At 40.5% G+C, this 14,390-nt stretch overlaps 1 protein-coding gene across 1 annotated transcript in view; it reads left to right on the top strand.

The window, feature by feature from the left end:
* MPPED1 (metallophosphoesterase domain containing 1) overlaps positions 1-14,390 on the top strand; it is a 63,292-nt gene that overhangs the window by 35,823 nt on the left and 13,079 nt on the right. The window lies entirely within an intron of this gene.

Genomic DNA, 14,390 nt, shown 5'->3' on the forward strand with positions numbered 1-14,390 from the left:
TTAAGTGTTTCAAGACTTGACTAGACAGTCATGGCTGACCAGATCTAGTGGTGGTGAGAGCTAGTGAGAGGTAGGTTGGACTGGAGATCTCCAGAATTCCTTTTTGAGCCGTCTTTCTGTGATTCTGTCAATCCCACTGGAGCTAGAACTGTGTAGCAGGCAGGCACCTGAAATGGGCAGGTATCAATGAAGGCCTTGCAACAAGGAGTTTGCTGCTGTTATCACACTCACTACAAGAAGTAGATGGTTCCAACAGGTGGTTCAGAAGTCAGGAAGCTGAGATAATAGTGGAAGTTTGCATTTGTATTTGAAGCAGAAGGTCTTTGTCATCAGACAGGGTTCTGTGCTATCAGACAGGGTATTAACTCTATGATGACATCATTAATGAGACCACACTAATAAATTATTAGTGAGTATTTGAGTTACAGATTTTCAGCCTTCTACATCACACATTCCTCCCCCCTCAGTACTATTTTGCAGGTGAGAGTTTTTGTACTAGCCACAGCTTGAAGATAAACCTTACCATCCACTCTTCTTCCTGTACTGCCCAAGACTTTAATTGCACAATTGCACACTGTGTTTGCACAAAAAGACCTGATGCATTCAGCACACAGGATCTGCTGTGCTTGCTGAATGAGTCCACTGCATGTTAATCCTTTCACAGTTGTTATTCAGAAATATCGTGTGAAAACAAATGCCTGTAAGTGTGCATGTGCGTTTGTGTATCGACAGGAGAACAGGTCTCTGAGGTTTGTAGAAAAGATGTGCATCTGCTAAAGGACAGGTATTCTGTGTGTATGCTCTGATCTTGTGGAAAATGGCAAGTGGCCTTTCTGTTAAGGAGTGGATTATTGTGCATTAGTGACAGGATAAGAGTACACATTTTACTTGACAGTGCAAAAGAAATGCAGGTGGCAGAAGAAGAAGATCTTTTTCCTAGCTACTGATTTTCCGTAATAGTTGTAAGCAGATGTATACAGCTGCAGGAGGAACTTTGGTCCTTCAGCACTTTTTTTACATTTTCAGCACTTTTTTTACATTTTCCACCATGTGGGAAAGGAAGGGACACTCACAACTCTCTTGCAAACATGACAGTTTAATTATTCTAAATGACATATTGGCCTGGATAGCTTAAAGAAGCCCTTTTGGATGAGATTGCCTCCAGACTCATTATCCAGAGTGGATTTTTACTTGGCTTCAATTTTCTGGAGGGAACTATTCCTGTGAAACAGAACCTCATTTTTCTTTTTGCAGAAGTAAATTTTTTTTTCTAGTGTCTATGTATTCTCATTTCCTCCTTCATTCTTTTGCTAAAGGCCTTCTGAACTTCAGAAACTTCTTAATTTCCCAGTCAGGGAAGATGAGAGAGGAAATATTAATGTCAGCCTAGAAGGGCATTTGTGACCATTTGTCCTGCAGTGACAGATGCCTGGGCTGGACTCCTGGGGTTTTGTCCTTCTCTCCAATGGAATGTTGATTAGATTTGGTCTGGCATGTTTACATATGGACCAACAGCTCTAGTGCCACATTATTTTTCCAGAACTGGAAACTGAGGAAAGAAAATTAAGGGTGTGCACGTGGGGAGCAGTTTCTTTCTGTTCAAGTTTTGTTTATATTGACTTTAGCAAACTGGGTGAGGCCCATCCTGTGAGCTCTGGATTTGTCAGAAGAGATGGATGAATTCCTTCCAGGACATCAACATGTAGATTGCATTAGTGAGTATCAACCCAAAGCAGTCTTGACAGAGGGCTTATTATCCAAATCACCATCCCCCTTTGCTTGGAGAGCTGGAAATTTGTTTCAATCTGTTGTCTCTTTTCCTGGTGCATTGCAGTTGTCTGGACTATTCCAGCCGAGTGTCTTTACTCAAGTTGTGCATCCAGTGTGGTCAGTAGTGCTTAGCCATGGGTGTGTAACTCTCGTCTGAGTTGTTCTTTTCTTGTCAGATTTGTGTTTTATCACAGAGTAGGTGACGTTGGTATTTGACTCCTTGTCAAATGTTCTCTTTTTCCTTGGTGCGTGTGCACGTACACACGTGCACTTTGCATAGAAAGGCTGGTAACTTCCAAGTGTAATCGGGGTGGTTTCAAAGAGCATGCAAAGGGCCAAACTGAGGCAGCCTTATTTTGGTTCCACGCAGACTCCAGGCCTAGGTCTCCATTTCAGTGCCTTCCTGCTCCATCTTTTCAAGAAAAGCTGTAATAGTCTCTTTCATTCCTCACTGAACTCAGTTTCCATCAGCGAAGATTTATAGATTCATTTCATGAGAGGGACACGCTTTCATTTTGCCAGTGATGAATCACCTAATGTTTACTTTCTGGGACCTTGTACAAATTTTTAGTCATTGAGGTGAACATCATTTAAAATGAAACTGTATTAAAATAAAATATTGACTTCATTTAACATAATAAGCCTCCCAAGCTGGGAGCGTGGTTTCCATGTACAGCAGCCGCAGCTCAAGGTGTTGCACTGTGGTTTTCACTCCCCAGAATTCACAGAGTAAGAACTTCTGTCTCAAAGTGACCATTCCAATTCTTAGTTCTTATATCCCCTTTCAAATCAAAAAACCTATATAGAATTTTCCACATAACAAAAAATATACGGGGAATCAAATTATTACACAATTTGGACAAAGCCATATGGACAAAACTATACTGGATATGTTTTTCGTAGTAAAATGCCTGATCCTTTTATGTTTTCTTGCTTTTGACCTTTGCTTGGTCAAAAGATAAAAATACAAATAACTGAAGTGCACTTGCTTCTGTACCATTTCATGAAGCAAAATTCCCTCTAAAATTCTTCCAAACTTCAGATTAAGTTGAATTCTGAGCAGGTGGCTTGTTTGCATGTCTATTCTACTGTTCTGTTTGGATGGATGCAGAAATCCTGGATATGGAGGAATTATAGACTGCTGGGTTTTGTCTGCTCAGAAATATGTTTTAAAAGTGGTAGTTGTTCCCTGATTGTTAAAATTGGGAACTATTTGGAGTTGTTTTAATTAGTGACTTTGAGGCAGGCAATAGAAGTGTGTAGTTTAGGCAGACTTGACGTGGTTCTTGAAAAAAATGAAAGTAGTCAGTGGGAATAATGAACTCTACTCATTATTTAGAAATGAACCATCTCAGGTTTCAGAAATTTTGAGAGAAGTTTGGCATCTAAACCTACCTGATGTGGCTGTATTACTGTGGTGAGGATGTAGAAGATATTTTGTTACAGGCATTCAGTATAAGTTAGGTAAGACGTGACAGATGTGTAAGAAATAGCAACATGTTCAGAAGAGAGAAAGAAAAGTTCATCATCCTGTTAAAATATATTATCCATCTGAGGCACGTATATACAGGTTTAATTATATTTTAACAGAATGCTAGAGTGATATTTTTATTTCCTCTTTTATAATTACAAGAAGTCATTTTCCATTTTGGAAGTGGTGCTTCTAAAACAACTTAAAACCACAATGCACTTGTAGTTTAGTCTGCAGCATATGGAAGATAATAAGCATGGTTTTTTCTGCAAAATTATTTTGATCTATTTAGCTCAGATGTTCAGGGAAAGTGGTGTGGAGAACTGAATGATACTGAACTTCTGGAGTGTGAAAGGTTTTCCAGTGGCAGAAAGTGAGATTTAACATTCTGGCTGTTTTACCATCAGGAATGGACCACTGGATCATTTTTCTTCTTATTTTTTCTTTTGTTTAACACACACACACACCAAAAAAAACAAAAACAAAACAAAACAAAAAAACAAAACAAAACAAAACAACACAAAAAAAAAAACCAAAAAAAAAAAAAAAAAACCCAAAACCAAACCAAACCAAACAAAACACAAACCACCCAAACAAACAAAAAAACCCTTAAATTGGTGCGTTTCATGTGATAAATTTGTCTTGGAAAGCATTTCATTTTCTGTATGACTTGAAAATACAGGAGATGTGAATGTCATTCAGCAGGCTCTGAATATAGCAGTGCTATTGCTTGTGTGAGCAATCATACTGAATTCAAGAGGTCTTTTTAGTGAATGCTTCCACAGAAATTAAGTGGCTGAAATGAATTAGCAAGAATCATTAACATTTCAGAAAAAAGTGCATGGAAGAAAATAAAAGTTTGTTAACTCCAAGTGAATTTTCTATACCATGTTGAACGAGTATAGTTGCTATTAACTAATTAAACTCTGCAATAAGTATGTGAACAAATGAAAATGTAGGCTGAACTACACCTATTGTAGTCCATAAATGCCATCATGGTCAAACCATTGGAATAAATTCTAGTTATTAGGTATTCCTGAGTCTTAGCAGTTTAAATATCACTTTTTTCTTCTTTTCTTGTTGATGAACATTCCAGAAAATGTTTGCTCTCAAATAAAATTTATTCGCAGCATTGCCTGGGGCTGAGGAGTTTGGAACAGTTCAATCCCAGAGTATCACAATAGAGGAAAATCAGTAGTTTAGACACCTGTTGTGTATTAGGGATATGGATCAGTTCTTTAACACATTTCACTGTCACGGCTTGCAAGGGGGAGTTTAAGCAGGCAGTGAAGCCAAAAGTGGTTTATATCCACTTTGCAGTGAAGCTCTTCCACCGTGTCTATACAAGTGTGCAGGACACACACGTGCATGCATGCTGAATATAGACCAGAAACTATGTTGATTTCAACACAACAATTTTGGGCAAATCCTATTTCTTGTAATGTCTGAACGCTTTGTGTGGCTTTGTATTTCTTTATGTGAGTGGAGATTTGCATTTACTTTCTTTTTCGATGTTCCTCGCTTTAGTTAAATTTGAGAGCAGTTGAAAAATATATTGCTTTAGTTTAATTAGCTTGGTAGGAAGAAGTCTTTTCTTGTGCAGTAATTATTAGTTGTATATTATTAAAAGGAAGTAGTTCACATTCAGTTACTTAGCAGAAATAATTGAATCTTCTGATTCAGTAAACTAGCTCACTTTGGATTCAGCTGGTTTTTAATTTAAGTCCTGTAGAAGAGGAGACCTGTAATCTCACTATAGGGAATTGGCTTCACTTTCCTGCAGTTCATAAACCACAAGAGTGAAATTGCTATCCCCCACAGCAGTTTTCTCTTTATTTTTCACATTTGCTTGGAAGTTTAATTTTATGAGACAGAGTTGATTTTAAAGTTTAAAGTGCCTTTTTTGTCGTTGTTTTGCTGCTTTTTTCCCCCAATTTTTTTTCTCCTTGAACAAAAGGGCTACCAGCTCTATCTATAGTGTGAGCTGTAGTCCCAGACAGCAGCAATTTCAGGATGTTTCAAAGATGTAAACACAGTTGGGCACTGCAATGAGCCCTTTGGCAATATTCCAAGAGAAACGCAAATAGCCAGCCAGTTTGGAGTGGGTCTGTGTGGTGCTGATTCTCAGCTGGAGTAACTTGGCAGTGCTCCACCAGCTTTTGAGCCATTTACACCTGGCGAGAATCAGCCTTCCTACTCCGTGTAGTTTGTACGTGTGCATTTTCCTCTGGTTTTGACACAGTAAAGGTGTTACTACATCAAGAAGGAGATGGTGGCTCTACACGAAGAACTGAAAACAGAGCCACTGCCACAGGAACTAATTGTAACAAAGCTGTCTGAGTTCTTTCTCTTTTCCCTGTCCAGATTTTAAGGGGAAAAGTAATTTACCACTTGTGAAACTGCTTAACATCAGAACACTTCCTTTGGACTTTCTGTTCCTAAATTATTTCATTTAATAAATTAGCATTGTTTAAAATGAATTAAAAGGAGGATTTTTCTTCACCACTAAGAAAGCAGAGAAAATTGGAACCAATTTTAGAATTGTTTAGCTTGGGAAAGACCTCTAAGATCAAGTCCAAACATAAAACAAGCACTGCCAGGACCAACACTAAACCCTGTCCCTAAGCACATCTACGCATCTTCTGAACCTCCAGGGCTGGTGGTTCAACCACCTCCTGGTGCAGCCCCTTCCAGTGCCTGACAGCCCTTTCAATGACACCATTCCTCCCAATGTCCAACCTGAACGTGGCACAGCTTGAGGTAATTTCCTCTCATCCTGTCCCTTGTTCCCTGGGAGCAGAGCCCGACCCCCCCGGCTGTCCCCTCCTGTCAGGAGTTGTGCAGAGCCAGAAATTCCCCCCTGAGCCTCCTTTTCTCCAGGCTCAGCCCCCACAGCTCCCTCAGCCCCTCCTGGTGCTCCAAACCTTTCCTCAGCTCCGTTCCCTTCCCTGGACACGCTCCAGCCCCTCAGTGTCTCTCCTGTCCTGAGGTTCCCAGAAGTGCCCCAGGATCTGAGGTGTGGCCCCAGCAGTGCCCAGCACAGGGGACAGTCACTGCCCTGGCCCTGCTGCCACACCATGGCCGGCACAGCCCAGGTGCCACTGGCCTCTTGCCCACCTGGGCTCCTGTCCAGCCGCTGTCCCAGCACCCCCAGGGCCTTTCCCAGCTTTCCAGCCCCTCTGCCCAGCCTGGAGCTGCAGGGGGTTGGTGTGACCCAAGGGCAGCACCCAGGACCTGGCCGTGTTGGCCCTCAGACCTCTGTCCCGGGCCCATGGATCCAGCCTGTCCAGAGCCCTCTGCAGAGCCCTCCTGCCCTCCAGCAGAGCCACACTCCCACTCAGCTGGGTGTCATCTGAGAAATGACTGGGTGTCATTTGGATCCCCTTGTCCGGATCATCAGTAAAGATATTAAACAGGACTGGCCCCAGTGCTGAGCCCTGGGCACTCCCCTGGATGTGGCTCCATTCCCCACCAGTGCGGTTTTGTACCCAGTGGAGCAGGGGCCCACCCAGGCCGTGAGCAGCTGGTGTCCCCAGAAGGTGTGGGAGACAGTGACAAAGGCTTTCTAAGGTCCCAGGAACACATCCACAGCCTTCCTTCATCCACTGAGGGGTCACTGTCACAGGAGGAGCTCAGGTGGGTCAAGAAGGAGCTGCCCGTCACAAACCCACCTTGGCTGGGGCTGATTCCCTGGTTGTCCTGCATGTGATGATGCTCAGCTCTTGGGTGGATCCCACCCAGCCCTGTAGACTTGGGTGTGTCTCAGTGGTGCAGCAGTCACTGACTCTTTCCCCCGGATTATGGATTCCCATTCTGCTCCCTGTCCTTGTCTTCCAGCTCAGGGGCTCAGTTCAATGAGAGCAACCAGTCTGACTGTGTTAAAGAGTGAGGCAGAGAGAGCAATGAGTACCTCAGCCTTTTCCTCAATCCTTGTCACCATGTTTCTTCCTGCATCCAATAAAAGATGGGGATTCTCTTTGGCCATCCTTTTGTTGCTGATGTATTTATCTTTTTACTGCCTTTTACAGCAGTAGGCAGATCTATCTGGGAATTGGCTCTTCTACTTTTTTTCCCTGCATAACCCACAACGTCCCTTTAGTCTGCTTGAGTTTTTTGTCTTTCTTCAGGTCATAAATTCCCTTTTTTTTTTTCCATTCAGACAAAGCTCTCTGAATATTACAACACAGGGTTGCACCTGTGCATGTCAAGTATTTCTAATTGTGTGATCTACATCAGATAAGTACATTTTTAAGGTATCTCAGATTCCTAGATAGCTGAAGGATAGCTGTTAAACGTACCTTTTTGGTATAGAAAGCTACTTTGCAGCAGTTTGCACTGTGGAGTAAATTTAGGACTGTGGGAAAACGTAAATATGGAATTTAGGATTGCTTGGATTTTGTTCACTTTGGGTAGACACATGCCATATGAAGTATCAGTATGTGCTTTCTTAAACAAGCAGTAAGTTCATCTGTTGCTAAATTGGAAACATTAATAATAATGCACTTCATGCATATATGCACACATGTTGCATTAATTTATTAGTTTTGGAAGTGTTTTCATGCTTGTTTAAATCAAAATGGATTTGAATTTTCTACGGTAGAAGAAGGTAAGAAAAATAAAAAGGGAGGAAAATCAGAAAAGAGCTGGCAGTTAGTCCATATGGCCTGATTACTCCTGGAATTTTGAGACAAGAATATAAACCTGGTGAATTACTAAATGGAGTAACTCTTGGGGCTGACTGTAACTGGGGGGCTCAGTAACTCTGTGGCTACTGTGAGAGCCTTTTTTGTTGTTTCTCAGGGCACCTACTACATGTCCTACATATTTTAGTCATGTTTCATCTGGGAGAGCCCCTAAAAGGGAAATTCCATATACTCAGGTGGCAAACACCTGCAGTGTCTTAGGGGACTACAACAAACACCAGCTAGCTGGAAATGTGGAAGAACATTCTTTTTCTTTAGCTGTCTGGGCATTTGACAGTGAATAACCTTAAACATGCCATGCATAGATGGGCATCAATTTTTTTTCCTTCTAGACTGGCCCCTACTTAGTGAGTTTTACATTTAAAATGAGATGGTGACTGTACTGTGAACAGAGGGGCTGTTAACTCCTCTCCTAACCCTTCTTCATGTGACTGCCAGCTATCAGTATATGGGCTGGATAACCTGGCTGTATCTATAGTTTTAGATGCTGAGAATTAAAGAGACTGGGGTAACGGGCTCTGAGACTTCAGGAACTCAAGATCTTATCTCTGCATTAAATCCCTAAGACTGTACTGAAAGTCTGTACAATTCTACATCTGCACCCTCAGCATTGAATCTTTTGATTCATTATTCCAAATTAGCTTCTACCTTTGTTTGTTTTATTATTTTTAAAAAATATCTGATGGGGTATAATCATTTGCCTTCCAGAAGAATGAGATAAACTATCTGCATTTGGTACTGGCATATTTTAAATTCAGTCTTTCATTAATTTTCCTTCTTACCTGTTACTTTCTTGTTTTCTTGTTATAAAGATAAAGTAGATTTCATTTTATTTTTCATTGTTTTATAACAGATTAATGTTTAGAAATGATCAGTTCCTATTAGTCATAGCTCATTCTTTCTTCTTTGCAATCAGAGCTGTATGAAATCCTTTGCTAAACAAAAGATGAATGATTTAATGTGTAACTCGAATTGTAAAAGAAATAATTACTGACAAAAGGCCATCCTCAGATTTTTATCCTTCTTTCCTTTTGTGAAAACAATAATTTAATTTGATTCAGGGTTTCAAGAATGACAACCTTGGATGCAAAGCAAGTAAGGCAAACTTCCCCAAGGAGCAGAGTCGTTGGTTATGGCCAGTAGAGGATCTGAGTTGCATCATTTCCATTTATTAGTTGTAAGGCCTTACCTTTCATTAAAAAAGACTTGGCTTCAATATTAAGAATGAAAAAAAAATAGATTTCTTTTTTGCATAGTTTAATTATTTTTGCACACTGCTGTTCTCTAAAATGACACCACCCTTGCCTCTCTCACATGGAAATTAGTCGTAATGTAAAAATCTCATGCTCCTGAAGACTTCGGAAACCTGTTTCTCCTTAGATCTCAGTTATGTTTGGCTCAGATGCCCAGATGTAGAATGAAATTTCAATGCCTATAAACAAACAGTGCCCTGCCAGTCATTCTTAGCACCAATAGCCTGATAGCTCCTTTTGTCCTTTATCTTCCTATTTTGGATAGCCCTTTTGTATGCAAGGAAAAAAAGACAAAAAGATCTGTGTTATTTCACAACTCCTCGAGATGAAATGGCCAATACAAAAAACCAAAGCAAAATAGAAACTTTTGTGGGATACTTACTTGGAGAGAAAGTAGAGTTAAAAAAAGAATAGAAATACTCAGTAAAATAGTTAATTATTTGTTGAGGAAAGGCTAAAAAGACAAATGCAGCAATTGGGTAAACTCAGCTTAGGCAGTGGTGGGGAATGTAAAAATATAAACACCTGAAGAACCTGGGCACCAGGGAATGTATGCAGTGTGTATAGTACTGTACACCCATGTTCACAGGACTGTAGCTAGTTATGATTGTAAGATTATATAAAGACCAGGAAAAACTAGACTTAAATGTCCAACACTAAGTTTTCTTGGGCTGGGAATCAGGATGTGTTGGAGTTTTGCCCATATTTGCCACTGATGAATCTGCTTTTTGTGCTCCATGGCCCTTGACCAGTCATTCCTGCCAGTACGGCTTTCAGCATAGGTAGTCCAGTCTTCTAAATATGGAATATTTGCTTTTTTTCAGGAAGAGGAGCAGGGTTGAGAAAGGTGATTTGGTCCATTCTTTTCCCACTGAGCTTCTTGACAGTCACCAACCAGTATCTGTTTATTTTCCTGTAGGAGAAAAATGACAACAGTTGTGGAGAAAAGACTGGAGCAAGTTGCATGTGTTTGTGAACCTTTGAAATTTATTTGGTAAGCAAAGGAATTCTATTGAGAGAACTTGCCTTTCAGCTGCAGAAAAAAAAAAAAAAAAAAAAGAAAGATTTTTTAACAGGAAAAAATAGAAATTAGGAGGTACAATGTGTTTCACTTCTGCACTTTTTGCTCCCACGGTGTTTGCAGGGTGCTGCCCACCCATCCATGATGCACCACTGATGTTCAGTCAAACCACCCAGAACTTCCTGTGGCTACTGGGCTTTCCCCTGGAGTCAAAGAGAGTAATTGGTGCCTACTGGTGGCAAGATTTGTGTTACTCAGCTGGGCAGCCTAGAGGCAGCTGCTGCAGTAAATCTTGCAGCTCTTGTGTTAGCTGACACCCCCAGCCCTGCAGGCAGTGCCAAAGGGGGGTGTTTCTGGGAATGCCTACTGGTTTTCTGCCCTGTTTGTTTGCAGGGGTGCCTGGGTACTGTGGAGAGTCCCCTTGAGCTGGAAAGGAAGGAAGCCATTCTTTGAGTTAAAACGTTGAAATTGAATCAAGGCAATGGAGAATCAAATTTCAGTCTTTCATCGCTTGTAATAGAGAAAATCCATGTGCATTGATAGTTCTCCACAGTCAAGTATCCCTTGTTTGTATGGCTGCCTGTCAGACAGAGATGGGTACCAGTGGTTTGAAAATTAAAAACCTTCAGTTTTCACGTAAAAGGCAGGTCAAGTATATGGGGTGCATCCCCACCTTTTGCAGTAGGTCAAGTAAAACTAAGTAAAGCCCCATTTAAATGACTAAAGAATTCTTTGGCTACATGTTAGCTATTTCCGGTAGCAGTTGAATAAAAGAGAAAAAAAAACCCTAATAAATAATTAGGGCAGTAATATGTTTGACCATTATTTTTTAAGTATGACTTTTTTTCTGTTTTTATTATAACAGAAATGATCCTTTCAAAGACAACTAAAGTGCTAATGATATCGAAGAAGGTCATTCCTAGGAGGTTAAACTGGTTTAATTAGAATTTATGAGAAGGTTACTGTAGGAGTGCTGAAAGATGTTAAGGGGTTAACCTATAAGAGATTACATTGTAGTCAGTGTTCTGTTAAAGTTTGAATTAATTTTTCCCATGGGTTTTTCACATTCTAATTTTCAACTAAATGAGACATCTGTTTCAGAAAAGGAAAATTTGCTATGGTTGTCATAGCAACTATCATTCTGTAAGAAAATTATTCCAATGGTTACTTTAGAACAGAAAGATAGAAATTCAGTACATAAAGCAGCATCCGATTCCTAGCACAAACTCTGATAATTCAGCCCTTTTTGTGTGGCAGATTATTTGGCCTGCAAAACTTGTTCAAATGTTTTAAACATACGGTTAATTGTGCTGTAAACAAATTCACCTCTGATATATTTTCCCCCTTGACTCTTATATGTAGACGATCATTATTCTTATCAAAATAATAAAATGGTTGAATTTCAGTAGAGTGTTGGAGACACTCAAACTGTTTGCATGAAGAAGGTAAGACCTAAATCAAAGTACATTTCTACAGATGAGTTCTTCTCTTCAAAGGTGAAATATATTAACGAGGTATGTCTTTAATTGCCAAATAAATTTTTCTTGGGTTGGTTTCTGCTTTTTTTTGAGGATAGTGGATTTTTCTCTTGTAGAATATACATGACAGTATTTTCTTTGTCAAATATAAAATATGATTGAAAAATACATTATAAAAATAAATACACTTTTCCTGAGTAAGCACTAGCTGGGAATACAGAAATTCAGTACTTGATATAAAGAATTTAACTTTGTTTTCAGGTTCTATCATAAATGCAAATTTTAGACAAAGTTGTCTGTGCATGATATTCCGGCCATGGGTTGTTTAGTGGGTTTTAGAGCAGAAGGGTTTTTCCCTACTCGGAAACTTTGATGGCTGTTTTGTAATAAATTTTGAGAAGAAGAGACTTGGGGATTTATAAAATCCCTATGTGCTTATAAAGATGGTTTTTGCTTTGGGGGTGGGGGCACCGGAGTATGTGATTTGTCTTTCTTCTCTCCAGTGTAAATCATGCCAGCATCCTCTGCTGAATCCTTTCTTGGACCTGGGATATATATATATATATATATATATATATTTTTTTTTTTTTGCCAGAAATATTCCAGACATTTCCTTCCATCTCGGGATTGTCACAAAAGACAGCATAATGGCAAATCACACAAGTTGTAACATCTCCCCTTCACAAAAGAACAGCTCCAGCATGCATAACTTACCAGCCCCACTGCAGTCACCACAAAGGGAGCGAGGGAGGGAGGAGGGAGGGATGGGGGAAAGTGCTTCTTGTCTTAATAAGCAGATCATGCCTATTCATAAGGGGAAATGGGCTTTTTTAGAAAGTGGCCGTGTGTAGTCCAGCCCTGGTAGAGGCAGACAGAGGCTCTCACAGCTGCCTATGCTGTTTGTGGTTGTCTGGATTTCAGCAGGATTAAGCTGACTTTTGGTGAGACCTGTGGCAGTCATGGTTATTTCTCTTTAAAAATGTTACATTGTAGTCTTAAAATAATTATTCTGTGAGTTTTTGACCTGTGCTTCTTGGGCGAATGCTGGCCTTCCCCCTTGGTTTCTTTTCTGTGTCTGGCGCACCTGTGGGATGGTGCCCCTCATATCCCAGCAGGGACAATCCTGTCCCTGCCCAGCAGCACCAGGTCAAGCGAGGCGTGAGAGCAGGGATGTATATGCACTGAAACTGTCAATGACTTAAAAAACATAATTTGCTGTGCTGGCACATCTTTTGCCACCTATTTGCCCTCGCAAATATTTTCTGTCAGTGAGAACTTGCTGCTGGAAAACATGCCCTGGACCTACACACAATTTGCCAAACAGTTGTGTACTTTCATCTTGGTGAAGAAATATACTTGGCATGTTAGGTGTAGAATGCATTCCCAAGGCAGGAAAGGATGAAGAGTCTAGAAAAAAGCCAACCACTGTATATTTTTACAAAGCCTCACGCTTCTGTAATATCGAAGGACCTCACAAACTTCAGGATTTTTATTTTTGAGCCACTCCTGTGTGGTAAAAAATAATTTCCTTATCTCAGTGGTGAGCTGAATGTAAGTAGGGGCTGATCCAGCTCCACAGAGCTTGTGCTGATGCTGTGTGGGTATGTCACATGGTAACATCACTGGTACATTGCTGCACAATAAGCCAGTTAGGAGAATCCCATAATTGTTTAGGAAAAGACCTCTGAGATGATCGAGTCCAGTCATAAGCCTGATGCCACTGAACCATGTCCCCAAGTGCCACATATACGCATCTTTTAAATGCTTCCCAGGCACGGTGACTTAGTCGCTTGACCTATCATGGAAGAATTTTTCCCAATATCCAACCTAAACCCCTCCTGGTGCAACTTTAAGCTATTTCCTCTTGTCCTATTGATTGTTAGCTGGGAGAAGAGACCCAATTCCCATCTTGCTAAAACCTCCTTTCAGGACATTTTAGAGAGATAAGGTCTCCCCTGAGCCTGCCTCTAGACTCTGGCAGCAGGAAGGTAAGGAAAGGCTGCTTGGAATGTTGAACAAGTAACCAGAGAAGTGTAAGTTTGTGGCCTGATGTAGGGATGTGTCTTTTTCTTAGCCAGCTGCCTTGACCTGAGCAATGTTACTCAGAAGAAGGTTTGTGCTTCACTGCTAGTTCTGTTAGTATCTTTCCTTCACACACCTTCTTCACTTCCCTCATCACACCTTCTGGAGGCTGGGACATATATTTCTGGTCCCGGTAGCAGATGTTTGAAGTTTCACTTTCTTTTTTTTTTTTTTTTTTTTTTTTTTTCCCCTGTTTCCCCCAGGGTTTCTCAATACCCTGGTTATCCCGGGCAGATGAAGAGGCAGGGGATGAGAAAGAAAGCCTTTCAGTCATATATAGTTGAGCCTCTTTATGTCCGTGGAAGAAAAACATTCTGTTCATTGTTCTTCAAATATGGGTATGGCCACAAGACGTCAGTCAAAAAATTATTAAAACCTCCAACCTAAAACTAACCCCTCAATTTTATGATCTACAATTGGAGCCTAGTCAGCAAGACATAATTTAATACTGTGATATAATTGCTGTGAAATATAGTTTTTTAATCAATGGGATAGCAGGATACAGATAAATTATGTTCTGACTGGCAGTGTTACAGTCCCACTGCTCCATGATGAGCTGCTCCATGAGTGTGTTTTAAAAAATGTAAATGCCTGTCTGATAAGGGATCTTGA

The sequence above is a fragment of the Hirundo rustica genome, chromosome 4 (assembly GCF_015227805.2).
Source record: "Hirundo rustica isolate bHirRus1 chromosome 4, bHirRus1.pri.v3, whole genome shotgun sequence".
NCBI classification, from domain to species: Eukaryota; Metazoa; Chordata; class Aves; order Passeriformes; family Hirundinidae; genus Hirundo; species Hirundo rustica.